The sequence below is a fragment of the Mandrillus leucophaeus genome, unplaced genomic scaffold (genome assembly GCF_000951045.1).
Source record: "Mandrillus leucophaeus isolate KB7577 unplaced genomic scaffold, Mleu.le_1.0 Scaffold51, whole genome shotgun sequence".
Taxonomy (NCBI): Eukaryota; Metazoa; Chordata; class Mammalia; order Primates; family Cercopithecidae; genus Mandrillus; species Mandrillus leucophaeus.
The window spans coordinates 1749708-1770697 of NW_012105475.1; the positions used below are offsets into that span (position 1 = coordinate 1749708).

The following is a 20990-nucleotide window of genomic DNA, read 5'->3' on the forward strand; positions in this document are numbered from 1 at the left end:
AATTTTTGTTAACTATAATTTGCCTACTATTCTATCAAATACTAGAACATATTCCTTTTATCTGACTTTCCTTTGTACCCCTTGACCAACATCTCTTCTCCCCCACTAATCACTATGTTTGTTATTTGCTGTGAAGGATAAGGACAGCTGGACTTGTCCTTAAAAGTGGGCTAAGCAGGCCGAGGCGGGCGGATCATGAGGTCAAAAGATCGAGACCATCTGGCCAACATGGCAAAACCCCGCCTCTACTAAAAATACAAAAATTAGCTGGGCGTGGTGGCGCGCGCCTATAGTCCCAGCTACTTGGGAGGCCGAGGCAGGAGTATTGCTTGAACCCAGGAGGTGGAGGATGCAGTGAGCCGAGATCATTCCACTGCACTCCAGCCTGGGCAACAAGAGCAAGACTCCGTCTCAAAAAAAAAAAAAAAAAGGTGGGCTAAGTATCTTCCAGAACACAAATAAAAAAGAACAGACATGTTTCCAAAATTCTCACCAAGTATAGCCAAGTATACAGCATTGATTTTCATAGTCTTTTACAGATTGATAATCATCTTATTAGTTTAGGAATAAATATGTTGTTTATATTATAAGCAGATCTCTATTTATCTTGCCAGCTTAGGACTATAGAAATATGTTCGTTATGACTTTGGTCATAAAATGGTTTTTTGGTGGAATTCAGAGAATAGATTACTCACACAATCATCACAAGTAGATTCATTAAAGTTACTTTTAAATATTTAATAGTTACCATCAGATAAATCCGCAAGTGGACAACTTTTAAGGAATTCAGTGTTTCATAATTTTACGATGGTTAGAAGCATCTTATAGCAATGGGGACAAAAATGTGTGGTGGCTGTCATCTGGTCCTTTCTATTTCTCCATGAAGTATGAGAAACCTGCACTGAAAAGGAAAAAGAAATGTCAGAGAGTTGAGGAGAATAGAGCACGTCGAAATTATTATTGTGATTTGTCCTCTTTACACAAAAGCAGAGAAAGCCTCTGACAACTGCCTACGTTGACTAATTTAGTGCTTGAAACTTTTAACCACAAACAAATATCCAAAGTGCACTACCCATTTGAAAGGAAGACTGTAGGGTCGGACTGTCTGGATTTGGATCCAACTCCTTCACTTACTAACTGTGTGGACCTGGGCGCAGATCAGTTTCCTTACCTCTGTAAGGAAAACCCTGTGCCTCAGTTTCCTTATCTCTATATTGAGGTTAGTAATAGTCCTTACCTTAGAGAGGTTATTTAAATATCAAATGATTGCATATGTAAATGCTTATAATAGTACCTGGTAAACAATAAGCAAGCATTAGCAATCATGATTTGAGGTACCCCAACAGCGCAGGACACACTAGAGCTAAAAATGAACATTCAGAATAAATGACCCCAATGGAAACAGAAAGAATTTTTTTAAATAAGAAAACTTTTAGAAACTACAACTTGGTATTACTAAATTAGTTTTCACAGAACATTGAGAGGATATTGCAATCACAATATGAGAATATAAATAAGGCCAGGCCCGACGGCTCATACCTGTAATCCCTGTACTTTGGAAGGACGAGGCAGGAGGATTGCTTGAGCTCAGGAGTTCAAGACCAGCCTGAGCAACATAATGAGACCCCCGGTCTATAAAATAAATTGTTTTTAATTAGCTGGCCTTGATGGCACATGCCTGTTGTCCCAGCTACTCAGGTGGCTGAGGCAGGAGGATCCCTTGAGTCCATTAGGTCGAGGCCACGGTGAACTGTGATCATGCCACTGCACTCCAGCCCGAGTAACAGAGTGGGACCCTGTCTCAAAAAAAAAAAAAAAGCAGGAGCAATCTGTTAACAAGATAGTCAAAGAAAATTTATAGAATAAAAAGACAAATGTCAAATACGTAGACCAGTTTAGAGGACCCACAGCAGACAGCCTGCTGCTCAGCAAGACCAGCTTTCTCTTTCTCTTCCTCTTGTGCCACAGCCAGACTGCATTTCCCAGGCCCCCTTTGCAGCTTGGGATAGCCAGTGGAACCTGAAAAGGAGTATGTCTCATGCCCAGGCCTGGCCCCTGAAGCTCTCCCCGGTGCCGTTCTGTGTTGTGAGGCTGTGGTGCAGTTATACAGCGGCAGATGTTTTTGCAGTGGCTGGGGGATTCTTTGTGTGGAAGTGTCAGAGTGGGGGCTGGCCCGTGGGCAGAGGTGTCAGTCAGAACCATCAGTGCTGCTCTGAGGAGCCTGAACTTTACTTTGGGACCATGGAGATCCACTAAAGTGTGTGCTCTGTGTAGACAGGGGTGTAACAAGCAGATGTGCATTTCAGAACATTCACTCCCTTGGCTGGGGGAGGATACTGAAGAGGCCAGGAGAGGTGGGAATGGCGCTGAGGCTGGAAGCAGTTAGGAGGCTTTGGTAATCACCAGGTGGAAAGGAATCGGGCTTGAAATGAAGTAGTGTTAGAGGGATGAAAGGGAGAGATAGATGCCCAAGGACATTGTAGAGTCAACTGTTCTGTTGGGTGTGGGGAGCTGAGATGCCACAATAAGAAATAAAGGTGGATACAGATGTCATCACATTTGGAGATGCATCATGACTTTGGGTGCTTATGCTCATGCCTGCTATTTTCTCTGAGTAATTAGAAAAATTTTTTTTAATTTGTTTGGTTTTGTTTTGTTGTTGTTTGAGACAGGGTCATGTTCACACCACTGAACTCACCCAGGCTGGAGTTCAGTGGTGTGATCATGGCTCACTGCAGGCTTGACCTCCTAGGCTCAAAGGAACTTCTCACCTCAGCCTCCCAAGTAGCTGGGACCACAGGCTTGCACCACCACGACCAGCTAATTTTTTTTATTTTTATTTTTTGGTAGAGACAAGGTTTCACTATGTTGCCCAGGCTGATCTTGAACTCCTGAGCTCAAGCAGTCCTCCTGACTCAGCCTCCCAAAGTGCTGGGATTATAGACATGAGCCACCATGCCTGGCCCAGAGGACTGTTATCAGCCCCCTCTCCACTGCCAAATTCTACGCTCTATCCATCCCAAACTATGGCTATTTCGTTTATTGCTGCCCTTGTAGGTACTATTGCTCCATCTGAAATATGCACATCCCCTTGATAATCTAGAAAGTTTCTAAACAGCCTTTTACCTACATCAAGTCTTCTGGGAAGGCTTCTCTCACTTCAGAAAAGCCCAGCTGTAGCCCCTTTGAGCCTTTTCTATCCCATGCCCTCTCCCTTCTGGTGGCACTTATAAAAGTGGGGTCACCATGCTCATGACCTCTTTACAACTAGACAGACAGCGTCTGATGGCAGGCAGGGATTTTTTTTTTTTTTTTTTTTTTTTTAAGACAAAGTCTTGCTCTGTCTCCCAGGCTGGAGTGCAATGGCGCAATCTCTGCTCGCTGCAACCTCCACCTCCCGGGTTCAAGCGATTCTCCTGCCTCAGCCTCCCGAGTAGCTGGGATTACAGGTGCACATCACCACAACCAGCTAATTTTTACATTTTTAGTAGAGACGGGGTTTCACCATGTTGGTCAGGCTAGTCTCAAACTTCTGACCTCAGGTGATCCACTTGCCTCGGCCTCCCAAAGTGCTGGGATTACAGGTGTCAGCCACTGTGCCTGGCCGGAGGGATTTTTTTTTTTTTTTTTCATCCTTGTGTTTCCAATGACTAGCCAAGGGCCTATGATTAATAGGTGTTCAGTAGACATTTGATGAATCAGCTAATTCATTAATGAGAATAAAGGGACAGGAAAAAGATGTGGATCTTGAAGTAGTAACATCCCCACCTCCTTTCACATGAGAATAGAGGAGCTAAGGAGCAACTCCTGAAGGGACCAATAGCATGGAAAATTTGATAAATAAAGTTGGAAGCAAAAAATATATACATTCCACACAGTTGTATGATTCCTGTACTTTTTGTTTTCTCAACTGCTTCATTCCTTCCTCTTTTGGCCTTGTGCTTGAAGGCTGGCACTACAGCAACTGTCTCGGAATATGAGGGGACCTTAAATTTGGAGGCTGGCTCTGGAAAGGGAGAGCCTAAAGATAGTAGGCACCTAGGCCCCTGGATACCAAAGAACCAAAATACCAGCACGTAACTGCCCAGCTCTGGACAGCTTTTCTTGAGGGTTGCATCTCTATGTTTAGGCCACTATTAGTTTGGGTTTTCTATTGTAAACAGCAAAACCTAACACTATGTAGAATGGCTTGCCTTCTGATAACTGCCATAAGTGCCCTCATGATTCTTTATCTTTTTAAATTTTATTCATTTATTTTTACACAGAGTGTCACTGTCACTCAGGCTGAAGCACAGTGACACGATCATGGCTCACTGCATCCTTGACCTCTCAGGCTCAGGCATTACCCCAACCTCAGCCTTCCAAGTAGCTGGGACCACAGGCCTGTGCCACCACACCCGACTAATTTTTAAACATTTTTTCATAGAGACAGAGTCTTCCCATGTTGTTCAGACTGGCCTTGAACTCATAGGCCCAAGAGATCCTCCCTCCTTGGCCTCCCAAAGTGCTGGGATTACAGGTGTGAGCCACTGCACCCAGCAACCCTGATGATTCTTAATCTGATTTTACTTTTATTTTACTATGTCGGCTTCTAAGCAAACACTACACTAAACTGTGTGGCAATCAAAGTAAAATCAGATTAAGAATCATCTGATTAGAAACTTCCATCTCAATGGAATATTTAGAGAAATGGTGTGTAACCCTGCATCACGTCCTGTGGTCGAGTCTGTTACAAGAAAACAAGACAATTATGCTCCTTGTGGATCACAGACATGCTCAAGTTCTAGAACAGAACTTGCCTCATCTTGTAAGTAGTGCAGATCATGACTTGCCCTTTTTACATCTTCAGTCATTAGAAAGTCAGCCAGATATGGGAGTCTAAGAATCCTTCTAACCTTTGGAGCTCTTCTCTTCTCCTCTACCTCCCTGTCCGTGCATGATCCAACTCTGTCCTGCTACTACTGTTCCCTTGCTCCGGTGAGGAGACTCATTCGCCTGAAGGTTCCTATTCCTGGGAGGGTGGTGGACACTGTCATTCTTCAACTTGAAACAACTACTAAACAAACCCATCTCTATCATGGGAACATAAATCCCACTCATGGCATAACTTCCATTTGTTATTATACAAAAAGTTTCTACTTCCACTAGAGTGAGGAGAGGAATGAAGTCAAGAGGAGCCTGGAGCGCAAGTGGAGTCTAAAGAGATTCAGTGGCGGCTGGGCGCAGCGGCTTAGGCCGGTAATCCCAGCCCTTTGGGAGGCCAAGGCGGGCAGATCACAAGGTCAGGAGTTCGAGACCATCCTGGCTAACATGGTGAAACCCCGTCTCTACTAAAAATATTTTTAAAACTTAGCCAGGCGTGATGGTGGGCGCCTGTAGTCCCAGCTGCTCAGGAGGCTGAGGCAGGAGAATCGCGTGAACCCAGGACTCGGTAGCTGTCACTCCCTTCCCACGTCCTGTAGCAAGGTTTCATCAGAAGCAGCGTTTCTTCTTCTACCTTTGAATAATCCAGTTCGCATTTTGCATATTGATTCAAAAGTCAGAAAAGTAAAAAAGAATATAAAAAATGACATATTGAGCATTGAACTATCTGAATCAAAAGCATATAGTGGTTGTATAGGAATTGTTATTTTTTCCCCCGTCACTGGTTTTGGTTTTTTTTGCCTTTCGTTGCATGAGAATAAAACACTTTCACAGAGCAATTTGGAAAGTTCACAATTGCTGGGCATGAAAAATGATTTTCATTTTTGGACAGATGTGATATATCTTCAGAAGCCATTTATATCCAACTGCTGTGCCAGTTTTTGAGAAATCTGACTTAAAAAAAATTGTAGCCTGATACAAGACACGACAGGTTTCTGTACAGAGCCTTTGCTAAGCCTTCCTGCTTGGATTCAAAGATAATAACTCTATGGCATACAAATACCTTGCAAAAATAGGTATTTTTTGTTTATACCTGAAAAAATATAACTAGATATGCAGTTTTACAAAGAGATGGCAAGTTGATATTTATTTTATAGAAGAACTGGACGTAATAACTTTGTTGTTACTTGGGGTGTGTGTGTGTATGTGTGTGTGTGTATTTATTTATTTATTTATTTATTTATTTATTTATAGGGTTTGGTTCTATTTGGGGCATCAGGCATCCACTGAGGATCTTGGCATGTTATCTCCTATGGATGGGAAGGGAGGGGCTACTGTATGTCATAAAGTTCAGTGGAAAAATCCCAGTGGGGAGGAGTCCAGACAGAGGAAACAGCCAAGCAGGATTTGTTAGTGACTGATTCCAGTTTTAAAAAATAGTTTATGTGATAATTAAGCAAATGAATAGTCATATTTTCTAAATGTGGGTTTTTAGCTTGCCATTGACAGAAAACGAAGCTGCAAAAAGGGGAACCACTCTTACATGCAAAATAATAGAAAGAAAACTCAAGATTACCTAAAAATACAGACAGGTTGAGTTCCTGAGTGAATGCTGACTAGCTTCCACAGTGTTTGTGCAATAAGTATTTATAAATCCTTGAGATAAATCACCACTAAATGACCAGATAGCAAGCCAATACACACACACACACACACACACACACACACACACACTTCCCTTTTGAGAAAACTTTAGGGTTTTATTCTGAGGCCTCACAGCAGTGAAATGGTTTATTTATTTATTTATTTTTATTTTTATTATTTGTTTTTTTGGGACGGAGCCTTGTTCTGTCGCCCAGGCTGGAGTGCAGTGACACAATCTCGGCTCACTGCAAACTCCGCCTCTTGTGTTCAAGTGATTCTCCTGCCTCAGCCCACCCCGCCTCCCGCCCCCCAGTAGCTGGGATTACAGGCGCCCGCCACCACGCCCAGCTAACTTTTGTATTTTTTAGCAGAGACGGGATTTTGCCATGTTGGTCAGGCTAGTCTTGAACTCCTGACCTCAGGTGATCTGCTAGCCTTCGCCTCCCAGAGTGCTAGGATTACAGGCATGAGCCACTGCACCCGGCCTGCAATGAAATGATTTTAAGGAAGTAACAAAACAGCACAAGGGGAAACGTGGGGGTTGGAACCCAAATGCTCCCTTAAGGGTTACTCACTTTTCAGCCACTCTTCAGTCCTTGACCTTTCAACCCTTCCTGTCAGCATCTCCTGGAGCTGCCCCGGGAGCACGAAGCCCTGCCTCTGTCCTAGGCTCCAAAGTCCATGATTATTCCCAGGGAGTCTTTTCGAAATATCTGACTATAATGAAGATAATATGTGTTACCAGGGTTATTCTTGTATTGAGTGCTTAGCATGGGCCAGGTGCTACATCGATAGTTTTAACCTGTGTTATCCCATTCACTCCTCACTACAGCCCTATTTCTATACAATTACTATGTTTCTTATTCAGTTAAACATTGCACTTCATAGAACACTGCATTATTCCATGAAGTATCTGGGTGCAGTGGCTCACACCTGTAATCCCAGCACTTTAGTAGGCCGGGGTAGGAGGATAACTTGAGGCCAAGAGTGCAACATCAGCCTGGAGAGCAGAGTGAGAACTTGTATCTACAGAAAAAGTTTAAAAATTAGCCAGGTATGGTGCTAGTTCCCTGTAGTCTCAGCTATTTGAGAGGGTGAGGTAGGACGATCACTTGAACACTGGGGGTCAAGGATGCAGTAAGCTGTGATTGTGCCACTGCACTCCAGCCTGGGCAACAGAGCAAGACCCTGTCTCAAAAAAAGAAAAAAAAAAAGCCAGAGTTTGGGTAGGGAACAGAGGCACTAATTTTTCCAGGGACATGTAACTCAAAAGGGTTGATAAGTTAGACTGCTTGTGATAACTATGATTAACACTCCTCCAACTGTGATTGCAAAAATTCAACCAGGTGAAGTTCCACAGCTGGAGTAGCACTCTTAGAGTGACTTCCGTTCTTATCAAGAAACAAGTAACTTTATACTGGTTGGTGAGGATAGAGTGGTAGTTTTCTTGGGGACAAGGAAAAGAGAGTATTAATGAAGAAATGAGAAATGAAATGGTGCTTCCCATGGAGAGAAGAGAATGCTGGAATTTCAAGTGCTTCTTGGAGTTTTTCTAAGAGAAAACTGGAACAACTCATTTTCTGTTCTTTCAAACACAATTTAGCCCTGCCCTGGCCCTAAAAGACAAACAGAATGCAGGAGCTTTGCTAGTCTCCCATGGTTGCTCTTTTCCCTGTAATCAAAATGACAAGAGAAGAATACTTGATAAAATGAAGATGTGGCAAGAACTTATGTCCATCATTAGGCATTAAAGATGGGATAAAAGGAACTAATACTTACAGAAAGCTGAGTAGGGTAGCATTTCTTGGCCTCAGTGCTGTCATGGTCTAGTGGAATGGACAGAGTGGCACAGGGATACCAATGTAATCAGTAAAAGTGAAGTACAAACAACTAGACTCACAGAGGAATGAGTAATTTTCTCTTATCTGGAAGCCCAAGGAAAGCACCATTTAGAGATTACATATGAACCAAGCCCTCTACAAAAGGGTTCCTGGGCATCTGTGTCAAAAACAGACAGATTAAAAAAATTACCAATGCATTTGATGCAGAACTACTGGAAGAGGTTAGAGAGTGAGAAACTGGATTTTGAAGCTGTAGCTTTTAGGCTCCCTGAGACCATGGAGCACTTGATTGCTGTGGGCCGGGTGTGATGGAGAAGGCTCCTATCAGAGCAGCTGCAATAGGGATGGGAAGGAAGACGCTAAAGACACAGATGCACTTGACGGGAGGGACAGGAGGGAGAGGATGCAAAAGGGGACCTGCTAAATTGTGAACTCCCAAGGGTGGGCACTGACCTATCTCTGCATCCCAGAGTGCCCAGTATGTGACTCACACAACATGCCAGCAGTATAGATACTTGTTGAATAAATAATTGAACTGGGTAACTATATTTTAAAAATTTGGAAAACTGGGCAGCTGGGGAATAGAGTATCACTAAAACACAAAGAAATTCAGAAGGAAAAATGTTTAGAGAAAAAAAGTGAATTCAGTCTTAGACTTTTTCGGTGTAAGTAATTAAACATAACAATTCAAAGATTCAAACATCTCAGAAGTCTGTCTAATATGCAAAAGAAAATCAAGTCATAGGGCCCTCCTAAATTCCAATATTTTGTCACCCCCTCCTATTTCATTTGTATGTGACCAGGAGACTAAAACATGCATTATGCTCCCAACAGGTTAAATCTATTCTGGGATCCACTGAATGCCACTAGCGGGTCTGCTCGAGAGAATTCCTGATTGAATGACAACGGCACTAAGAAAGGTAAGTCATGGTTGGGAAGCATCAGGGAAGAATGGAGCCCAGATATCCTAAATTAAAATATAAAAGGCTAACGTTATTGGGCATGTACAGCTAAATTTCCGACATCCCACTATGCCTCCCAAATCCAGCACATTCCACGTAACACACACACACACACACACACACACACACACACACACACACACTCTTCCCTCTGAGGCAATCAATGGGCCCAAACTGACTTTTTATGGAACCATAATATAGAAAGAAATGCCCATGCCAAAAATGTCAATGCCCGATAATTTATCAGAAATCAATGCTCTATTCTATGTCCCCAAGCTCAACACTAATATTGTAACCTCTTAAATGTGCCTTGTTGTCTGCAGCTTGAATTCCTTTGTGGTTTCACATACATTATTTGGATGAAGGCTGAAACTCTCATACACTGGTTGTTATAGACTGTGCAGCTGAAATTAATAGAATAGAGACGCACTCTGGTGATTCACTATTTTACCTCTTCTGACTCATAATTTCTCTCTTTTGTTTTTTCACATTATTGATCAGTGAATATTCTAGTAGTGTAATTCATCTGTATTTCAAGGCTAAAAACAGAACAGTAACCTTGACTGGGGAAAGGGGCTGAATAATCTTAACATCCAGGTGTGAAGAACAGGTTAATTTGGAAGAGAAAGGGGAAGAAGGGGCTCCCCGGGAGAGCAGGAGGAAGGCAGAGGGCCTTAGGGGTGGCTGTTCCCCGAGCGGTTCGGTATTTATACCATGTGCTCTGTCATATCCAGGAAACAGGAAAAGAAAAGCAATCATTGGGAAAAATATTAATACCATAGAGAGGAGAACTGTGTTTCAATTACCTCAATTCCTATGATCCTTCATTAGTAATGGAAGATACATCATCCACAATAGAGAAAACATAAGTGCCTCCGAAATATAAAGTTGTCTATTTCTCTGAAGTCAAAATGACAACATTTTTGCTTATAGCAGAAATGCCTACTAACTTACAAATGAACCATCTGTAAGAATTATTTGTTTAATTATGTGACCCTCAGTTACTAATATGCCCTGGACACTGTAGCTTCTGTGGATTCCTCCGAAATTATCCTGACTATTATAATCTGCTAAGCTCTTACATCATACACCAAGACTCAAGTCAGACCATCGGTTCTTTGACACTTGTTTGTCTTCAAATCATCTTACCAAATACCTGACCATCTTCCTTCCTTAGAGCCTGAGGCTGTACCAGTCCTGGCATTCATATAGACCATTAATATACCCACACAGTGCCTTTATTTTTCTGTGCACAAATGAAGATAAACACACTTACGAAATTAGCAGTTTATGACCATTTCCAGCATCCAGTTGCTGCTCCCTATCTCTTACATCCCCCTGCCCAGCCCCTCTGCCTTCCTGTATTCTCTCCCTCTATTAAAACAATCACAGATCTGATGTCATCAGTTTTTCTTTGATGGAGACACTTTCACCCCAAATGCCACCTCTTTCAAACTTTCCCATTCAATACCTTTTATCTCTACCTGTAAAATGAAAGTCTTTGTTCTCTGTTTAGAGTTGAAAGAATTTCTTAGCTACACATTAAGCAGAAATAACTATAAATGCTTTCAAGATAAATCTGTTAGCTTTCAAAAAAAAAAAAAGAGATAATATTAAGCACCTGAAAAAGAAGATGGGTCCAAAAAGAAATTACATCCTTGGGCTCCTGCCTTCTTTTCTCTCTTTTCTCCTATCCCTTAAATCTCAGTCAGTCAATTCCCAGTCCTGTGCCTGAGGATGCCCAGGTGATCTGGACCCAGGGCCAATTCCATGGCACCCTGCCCGTCTCTACCCAGAGCAGAGGATCCAACTACAGCCCTGAGGAGTTCCATTAGAACCAACTGGGAAGCTTTTATCAAACTATTGTTTCCTCCCAGTATATTCCCCCATCATTTTAATATGTTACCACGGGGGTCATGGTTCTCTAAGACTTCTCTTATACCACCCTGATGAAGAATCAGGGCTCAAAGCCTGTTAGGGGAGGAAAGGAAGGAGTGATGTTTGTGGCTGTTCCGTGGCCTAGTAATCACACAGGAGCACTTCAGATATACGATGCACATTCAGTTGGCCTTGTATCAGCATCCAGAAGACTCAAGACAGTAGCAACAAAGAGACACGCAGAGACTCTTCACGGACTGGGAAGGGGAGAGAGATAGTGACCTGGCAGTGTAGAAAGACATCAATAGATCCCTGAACTATGGGCATATTCTCTATTGAGGTCTCAAGTATTGATATGCATGGACATCAATATGACCATGCTGATTAAATAATAGTTGACCCCGAAATAATGTGGAGTTTAGGGGAACCAATCCCAAAGGGTCACAGTCATCGTGTTTAATTTTTGACTCTCCAGAAACTTAACTACTAATAATCTGCTATTGACTGGAAACCTTACCAATCACATCGTCATTGAACGCGTATGTTGTATGTTATATGTAATATGTATCACACATTGTATTCTTACCAGAAAGTTAGCTAGAAGAAAAAAAGTATGATTAAGAAAATCATAAGGAAGAGAAAACATATTTCATTAAGTGGAAGTGGAGTGGGTCATGATAAAGGTCTTTATCCATATCCTCACGTTGAGTAGGCTGAGGAGGAGGAAGAGATGGGTCTGGTCTTGCTGTCTCGGGGTGAGGGCAGCGGGGGAGAGGCAGAAGAAAATCCACTTGTAAATGGACCCGTGCAGTTCAAACCTGTATTCTTCAAAGGTCAAATGTATAGCACATCAGAAAACCTGTTAACATAGACAGGCAGGTAGATGCTTACTTACAAAGTACAACAGAAGTAGACTAAAAGTTTGGTTGCTTAAAGTAATTCGGAAAGTGGTGGCAAGGTGGCATAATTTTTCTATCTCTCCAACCACCCCATGGAAACAGAGCAACTAAGATAACAAAAGCAAAACCTCCCAGACAACATCTCCAATAAAGCAACGGGAAAACATATCGCTATAAACATCCTTCCCTGTAAATCCCTCCAAATATGTGTGGGTTGGAATAAACTACTGGTGAGAATAAGACCTGTATAGTGTCTTCAGCACATCAGAGGAAATGAAAAGAGGACAAAGGGACTTCTGATGGCCCCAAGAGGCAGAGAAACAAAAACAGTTCACAAGTACCCACTGTAAGTCTTGGTGGGCCACTCTGGGAAGGGCAGCTGAAACCCCTAAGTCCTGCTGCCTCCAACTTGTGGGTGAACACAAGAGAATCAGCTTGTGTTGGAGCAGCCTGTGCCCCATGGACCCTAAAGGGACCCGTAATAGCCATCTCCTCCACAGCAAAACCCCACATTGAGGAGAAACTACTGGCATAGAATCCAAATTGAGCAGGAAATAGACAAATAGTAGCAAAGGAGGCAAAAGAAAGAAGACGCAGATACAAGTGGAGGGAGGAGCAAAGAGCCAACAGATACCAGATACATATTTGTAAACACATCCAAAAATAACAGAAAAGGCAGCTCTAAATCTCTAGGGCTGGGAAGCTATCCTGGTTCACTCTTCTCTTTTAAGAGTACAGGAAAACTCATCTCACTTCAACATTAAAAAAGAAAAAAATGGCCATCGCATCTATCATAAAGAAAAATGGATTGAGGAATGTAATGTCTCTGCAGACAATAAAAGCATGCCAGAAAGATCTGCAAACAAAACAGAAGAAAATGTAGCCTCATATTTTAAATCAAGCTGAAAAAAAAGATAGCAGCTTTTAAAGAACAGCATAACCCAGAATTTTAAGAACTCAAAAAGAAGCTAATTTGAAAAAACAAAGACTTGAAAAGGAGTTTATAGAAATAGAAAAATATTAGAGTTGAAGGAAAAACTTATTTCGAAATTTTAATCTAGACTAGAAGAAACAAAATAGTGAATGAACACCACAGAAAGTTCCTTAAGAAAAATAGAAAAGGAAAGAATGAATATTTTTAAAATAAAAAGATTTAAAAATATATATGAAAAAGGCATAGACAGTAGGAATAGGAGAACCAAAGAACATGAAATAGAAGTTCCTAAAAAAGAAAATCAATGTAATGAAAGAACAAATATTATCAATTATAATTCAAAACCTGCTTTTCTGACCTAAAAATATACTTGCCCAACATTTGAAAGGACATACCTGGTGGAATTGGCCCAGAATGGGCCACATATAAACACAGTCTAGTAAAATTATTGACCCAGAATGGGCCACATATAAACATAGTCTAGTAAAACTATTGACCTTTAAATAAAAGGAAAAAAGGGGGTTTTTTTGGCACTAATTAAAAGGTCAGTATCCCTTATAAGAGAAAGAAAATCAGATTGTCATCAGACTTTTTGACAATGCTTTATGCCAGAAGACAATGGTATAAAATATTTAAGAAATATTAAGGAAAGCAGATGTGAGCTAAAGATTTTATACCCAGCAACATTGATCTTTAAATACCGTAGTCACAATTCTTAATAAACATACAAGAACTCAGGGAGTAATGTTCCTATGAGCCTTTCCTGGGGAATTTATGGAAACCAAGCCTCGGAAAACCAATATGACTAAAGAGACATCGACAATAGAACTGGCGGTGAACATTAAGTAGACATTTTTGTGTAACTCATAATGTCTGTAGTTTACAAGGGAGAGAGTATAAAATGTGATGGCCATTTTCTCTATATGCAATTAACTGTAAAAAATGAGGAGGGGCATAAATTGGAAAGAGAATATAAAAAGTAGAATAAGCTCTGTGATTGCCTCAAGGATATCAATGGAGAATAAAAACATACCTGTTGAAAATAGATGCCAGGGAACAGGGGAGAAGGTGAAGAAGGGATTATTAGCTAATTTCAATTTTATTCATAGTAGGATGGGGGAAAAAAGTAAAAATGGGACTAAAGGTATTATTTACAGATATTAATAAAATTCTAGATTATATAAAGATGTTAATAAAGGGCTCAGAACAAAATACCACAAACATTTCTAAATACAAAAAGAGTCTGGGTGCAGTGGTTCACACCTGTAATCCCAGCTTTTTGGGAGGCCGAGGTGGGAGGATTGCCTGAGCTCAGGAGTTCAAGACCAACCTGGGCAACCAAGTGAGAACCCTATTCCCTACAAAAAATTTTAAAAAGTAGCCAGGCACAGTGGCATGTGCCTGTAGTCTCAGCTGTTTAGGAGGCTGAGGCGGGACAATCCCTTGATCCCAGAAATTTGAGGTTGCAATGAGCTATATTGGTGCCACTGCACTTTAGCCTAGATGACAGAGTGAGACCCTGTCTCAAGAAAACCCACAGAACAGAAAGATAGGCGCGCGAGAGAGAACACATGCACACAAGCAAATAATGTAGGCAGGTGCTTTTCAGACTCTGTAGCGAAGGACTAATGTTTTCCGCAATAATTTGTAAGCGACACTTGTAATATACAAAATCATATACTTGAATTTAGTGGCAATATCAAATTACTTTAAATGTTTCTAAATGTGTTTTGTTGTTGTTGTTGTTTTTACTGTCTATTCACAAGTCATCATAGCTTGGTAGCAAACAGTTCATGGAGCAGCCTTGATATCGACCACATAGGAAAAGGGTGGAAATGTAAGGCAATAAAGATAGAGGTAGTCACGGGTATATAGATGTGAATATGTTTGCATGCTTGTATGGATGGAAATACGTGTAACATATGTGACAAAGGTGATGCCAAGCATTTGGATCCTAAAAATACATTTACTGATTACATTTACATTTATAAAAAGATTTCCAGATTACCTAACAAAGCAAAATCCAACACTCCAGGTTATATACATATAAACTTTTAATAATAATGTATATGTTTCAGGTGGAGAAAACTCTGTATAGTATGCTACCAATTATCTAACAAAGGAGATAGGGGATAAAAAATACAAATATATATCAATTTTGTATAATTTGTCTACAAATTATGTACAAATATATACTAACGGACATATAAATCACAGCATTTAAAGATAAAATATTTAAAGGTAAAGAAAGGAAATAAGATTGAGGAGACAGGGAGAAAAACTAGACTTGTTTTGTAAATTTGACTTTAGAGTCATGGAAAGCTTTGCGTTATTATAAAGCAAAATTAAATTTAAAATAAAGTGATTCCTAAACATCAAAAGTAAAATAAGACTATTGAGCCTGTCTATCCAGTAGGTGGCAGAACAGCACCTAAGGGACTATTCCAAGTGACTGTAAAACACAGTATATTTGACTGTTTTAGCGGAATCTTATCATAAGGACAAAAACAACTGCAAAGTATCTTAAGCTGACTTTTGCAATCATTTTGCTAGTGGTAGTCTTATATTTATTCGACTGTTACACGTGTGTATTATGAATACAGCAAATGAATAATTGTATTCATGTCAATAAAATTTGAAATTTGACAGGGAAAAGGACACTGTAAAAAAAGTCCTCCACTTGAATTTGAATAGGAAACATTATCATGAATTCATGATGAATATTATCTTATTAAAATACATATTCTCTAGCTTTGTTCTCTGAAAAGACAGAACCTGCTCAACCTTTCACACACAGATAATGTTCTCTACATACCATTTTCCACTAAAAGGAATCAAAGGCTCCCTGAAGAAATAGATGATTACAGGTCTATGGAAGGAAGTGTACAAGATGGACCTGGAATATCATAAACTGCTTTGTTGGTATCAGAACTCTGCAATTAAGTTAACTCTGCAATGAACTGAAACACATCAAATATTAAAATTCATGAATTCCTAATGATGCTGTTAAAATAAAATAGTATTGATCATCCTTGGAAAATGCAAGGAAACCAAAATCGTTATTTTAAAAACTAGCAAATAAAAGGAAGAGATCAACCATTTTTTCTAACTTCCCTTGCATATTATTCCAAGTAACCCAAGTAGTTGATGAGATGTTTCTCTTGATAGAAGTATTCCATCTAATAAATGAAGAAGGAATTTTAAAATTCTAGTATCACCATTTTGGAACCTTTAATGAATTATTGGGTGTAGACAATGATAATCAATGACTGCCAACATCACAAAAAGGCCACCAGACATATGCTTCTGTGTGGAGGTACACACCACCACCTATCGGGTATTTTGACCAAAAATTGAACCTCAATCTGATGATGTCCCTGGGTCTACTGTATTCAATACTAGTCCCACATGGCTACTGAGCATTTGAAATGTGAGTAGGCCAAATGGAGATGTTCTGTACATGTAAAATACAAACCAGATAGCGAAAACTTTATATGAAAAAAAAGTAACCTATCTCAATAATTTTTAATATTGACTACATACATAATATTTTTTGACATATTGGGTTAAATAAAATTGTATTATTAAAATTAATTTTAATTGTTATTTTTTCTTTTTTAAATGTGTATTATAAAATTTAAAATTATATTTGTGGCTCATATTTCTGTTGTATGGTGGTGTTCTTAATTCTAACTACAACTTACAGGAAATACGCTGGACAGAGGAACATGTTAAATGACACCAGAAGGATAGAAACAGTAAAACCCAGGCTTTAGAAAACTCTGCAACTTATATTTCTAATCCGTTTTAATGGTGGGGTCAAAGTTACTAAAAATTTATAAACATGACCACAGTAATTAATGTGTAATGTAGTCCTAAACATCAGTATCTGCAAAATCATAGATTTGATATCTCAGTTTCATTTTCACTATTGCTTAGATAATGCATAACAATAAAAAGCCTTATATTTGCATTGGCTAAAGTAATTTATCACCAGTGGTATGTGAACTGCACCATGGAAAACAGATATATTTTCAATTTTTAATAATCTGAAAACTTAATTCTCTCAGTTTGTTCAGATAGATAAATACATAGTTATGATTTCTATACTATTAGAAAACTTTTATTTTTTTACCAATATAATTAATTTTAATAATATATTTTGTTTGACATAATAGATCTAAATATCAATTTCAACATGTACTAAATATAACAGTTATTAATGAGAAATATGACTTTCCTTTGGCTTTGTATGAAACATTTGAAATGTGGTGTACATTTTTCACTTACAGCACTTGCAATTCAAATGCGCTATTTTTATTAGGAATATTTAATCTAAGTAGATATCTTAAAATTTACATTTGAAAAAAATAGATTCAGATACCTAAGTTGTTACAAACATACTTAAAAGTTTTCAATGACTGATTTGAGTATCAGTTTTAAAATTTAAATCAATGGAGTTAATTAAAATGAAATGAAAATTTAGAAACTCCATTTCTTAGTCACACTGGCCACATTTCAAGTAGAAAGCCCTTGTTTTAAATTCACTTTGTCCTAAAGCTGCAAGTAGAATTTCTACATCTTATCAGAATGGACTTGTTTAAAATATTTTTCAATTAAAACATAATACCAAACCACTTAGATATGTAAAATTTTAAAATTCTCCCTTTTCTCTCTTCCATCTTTACTATCTTCCCCAAATTTGAGATCAAATTAATAAATATATTTAGAATGTTTCTAACTTTAAAAGTTAAGTACTGAATTAGGCTTACTCAGACTTCACTTTTAATACAGTATTTCTTACATGTCTAACATAATAGGTGCCCAAAAATATTAGGTAATTTGTCTCCGTTTATTAGATCAGGAATTATTTCATAGTATCTAAACTTTTTACTTTTGCCTTTACCCATTTATGAAAAAAAAAACCATTCCAGCTTAGCATGCTTTAATATCTTATTGGGATAAATAAATAAGATTAAATAAATAATTTACAGAAAGATATCTTACATTCTCTATAGCAAAACACTGATGAATACAGTGTGTGTGTATTGAAAGTCAATCTTGTGGTTTTTTTACTCACATTGCACCAAAGCGAGAGAACACTAGGGGGCAGTGTTGTTAGAGCGGAACTCTCAAGAGGCTTGGAAAGGAGCGCTCAAATCACCAGCAGCTAGTGCGATAAACGGGCTCTAATAGCAAGAAAAGAATGCGTTCATTTAACTTTACTTTGTGAAGTTATATGGACCATATGCATATTATTCACAAGGTCTTGGAAGAGATGCTTTGTTCAAACCCTGAGCCCATAAGCTTAGGGACAAGCTCTTCCTGGAAAGGTCTTTCTTATGGAATTTTCTGTCCCAAAGAAGATACAAAAGAGTAGAGCATTGCCGGAAAGTAACAATTCATAAATAGTAACCCCAAGTGCCAGTATAATATTTAGTTCCTACCTCATTTTAACCTTTCCTTGTATCCACCATTCCTTTTATTTTCTTCTACTCACCCAGGCTTCTTTGCAGCACATTTTAAAGATATTCTGAGAGCATCGTAGTTCTCACTCCATTTCAACTCAGTGAATTCTAAGGCAACAAAAGTGTATTAAGTAATTAATCTATAATGCCAACCACTACCTGAAAGGATAAGGCCAAAGCTAAAAAAAAAAAAAAAAAAAAAATCAAAAGCTAGGAAAACTTATTTGCATTTTCTGAAATTACATAGTTGTTGTCTATTTTAATGGCATGAGTAGTGACTTTATGCTACATTTTGCAAAAAGTATTGAGCATAATCTATAGATACTTAATATATGATGAGGTAAACATTTATACCTCAGACTGGAACCAGGCAGACAGCTAAGTTCTCTTGCTTTTTAAATATGCAACGAATTTTCTAATAGTCAAGTAACAAATCCATTTTTCTTTCTCTTTTAGAAAATTAGAATCTATATGTATTAAAGAGCTGTGCTCCAAATTGTGAGTCTGGCCTACTTAAATTTGAATAAATCATTCTAGAGAGTTGACATGATTTAGTTTTGAATAATTCTTGAAGTCTTTTTTGACTTTGTAATTGAGCAGCTGGTGGTTGTGATGATTTTAAAAGTCCATGATTAATATAATTAATCCTAGTTGGTTTTTAGTCATCTCTTCAGATCTTTTGTACCTGGAATTTCTATAACCTATTTGCCTGAAATTGTATAAATAATAAATGGTTTGCCCTCCTCTATATCGTGGCAAGCATCCAGGTTTCTGCAACTCAAAATTTCAGCTCCTCTCAGCTTCTTTCAGGTTTGAGATCTTTTTAGCCCCACTCTATCAGTCAGAATCCCATGAAAGAGAATCTCATTAAGAGGGCTGAGGTGAACTTAAAGTAGGGTCTGTTTACAGAGTAGGGAACAGGGTTAAGAAAATACAGCCAGAGAGGCTGAGGTACCCAGAGATAAGCACAGTGGGAAGCCCTCACCACTGTAGGCCTGAAGAGTCAGACAAGGGGAAAGAAGGGGGTCCCCAAGTCTGTGGGCACTAGAGCTGTGGACAGGCTGCCATCGCAGAGGAGCAGATTGCTGCTGAAACACCAGCACAGGGAGGAAGTGGCACAGAGGGACCCAGCGCTGTCTCCCCCACCCTCAGTACCCCCATCCAGGCCCTTGCCTGGACCACCTGGAGCAAGGCAGGGAAGAGCCAAACCTTGGGGATGGTGGCCTAGGAAAGGGAGGGTCACAGGCCACTGAACGTTCTCACTCTTAATTAACAGCGTTTTACGCTTCGAGGGGGTCTCTGTGGTTCTTCTCGCCTTTTCTTTTTGCTTCACTCACCACATTCTTACCAAACCAAAGGGAAAACAACAGTGGAGGGAAAGTCCTACACACGTCGGGCTTTTAGACAGAAGCTTTTTTCCCTCATCTCATATATCTTGTCTTTTGTTTGGTTCAAAAGGAATCATTTTCTGCTCTATAAAAATCTAAAACTTTGTCTTCTCAACGTCTCGCTATGATAAGCTTTTAAGTGGGTCTTCTTAAGCCCACTTAAAAGATGCTGCACCCTGATTTTGTTGCTGCACCCTGATTTGGGGAAGCTTAGTCAGTGATCCCATGAGAAGGGAACCTGTGAGAGATTCATTCTCTCCTGAATCGCTTAGGAGGCCCCATTAAAGCCCCTACTAAACTCGTCATCCCCAGCCTGGACCATGTTTGGTCAATTTCCAGTTTTTCCTTTCCTTGCAATAACCCACTTGAAATTCCATCACGGAAAATAAATAATTCAAATGTAAAACGTGTTGTCACTTTTATAAAATATTGGTCTCCTTGTCCCACCCTCACCCCCTCCCTTTCTCCCCTTCCTGATTTTTACTGAAAGGAGGAAAGACAAGGAAATCTCAACGGTTTCATTCTCAGCACACATTCTAAGTCTGTCATTAAATGACCGCGGATTTTGTCACATACATATGGACAAAACTCTGTAAGAAAGCAATTGATTAAAGCCAATGAGCATTTGCTGCGCTGAAATGGAATCAATGAATACAAATTTATTCTGTTTCTTTTCTTTTTTCTAAGAGTCCTCTCCATTATTCAAAAGAAGCCTGTCTTATCTTGTTTCCAAACTCCTTTTCCCTTTCTTTCCCCTGTGCTGTTGATTTCCTACCTTCTTCCCACTTGAGTCGCCGGTGCAAGAGGGGGGTTCCTGCTTGGGTACCCACATCAGTAGGTTTTGTCTCCTCATCTGCTTGTCTTCTGAAGATGAATCGTTGGCAGAACTGAAAAAAAAAAATCATGGAATGGCTTTTTTACATTTCTGCCAGGGGGAGGCTATTTTGTAATCTTTTTGCAGCCTTCCTGTGCACAACCCAATCCCAAGCTGACTTGATTATCTCCTTAACTGTTTAGAGCAAAATTTAAAACTGGATTTCGTTACCTGCCCCAGGAGCAGATGCAACGTTGCTGAGTTGTCTTGTGAATTGCTAGGGTTCCTTTTCTTTTACA

At 39.4% G+C, this 20990-nt stretch overlaps 1 protein-coding gene and 1 long non-coding RNA gene across 3 annotated transcripts in view; one reads left to right on the forward strand and one right to left on the reverse strand.

Annotated features, from left to right (window-relative positions):
• Nucleotides 1-20990, forward strand: part of DLGAP1 (discs, large (Drosophila) homolog-associated protein 1) — a 703239-nt gene that overhangs the window by 139950 nt on the left and 542299 nt on the right. For both annotated transcript variants that reach the window (XM_011996318.1, XM_011996317.1), the window contains exon 2: nt 9183-9268. The gene's annotated coding sequence lies outside the window, so the exon portion shown is untranslated. The remainder of the gene's footprint in view (nt 1-9182; nt 9269-20990) is intronic.
• On the reverse strand, nt 572-20764 carry LOC105551168. The gene is made up of 4 exons (XR_001007830.1): nt 20653-20764; nt 18469-18597; nt 18102-18210; nt 572-901 (listed from the first exon to the last, which is right to left on the reverse strand). It is a non-coding gene; the product is annotated as an uncharacterized LOC105551168 (long non-coding RNA).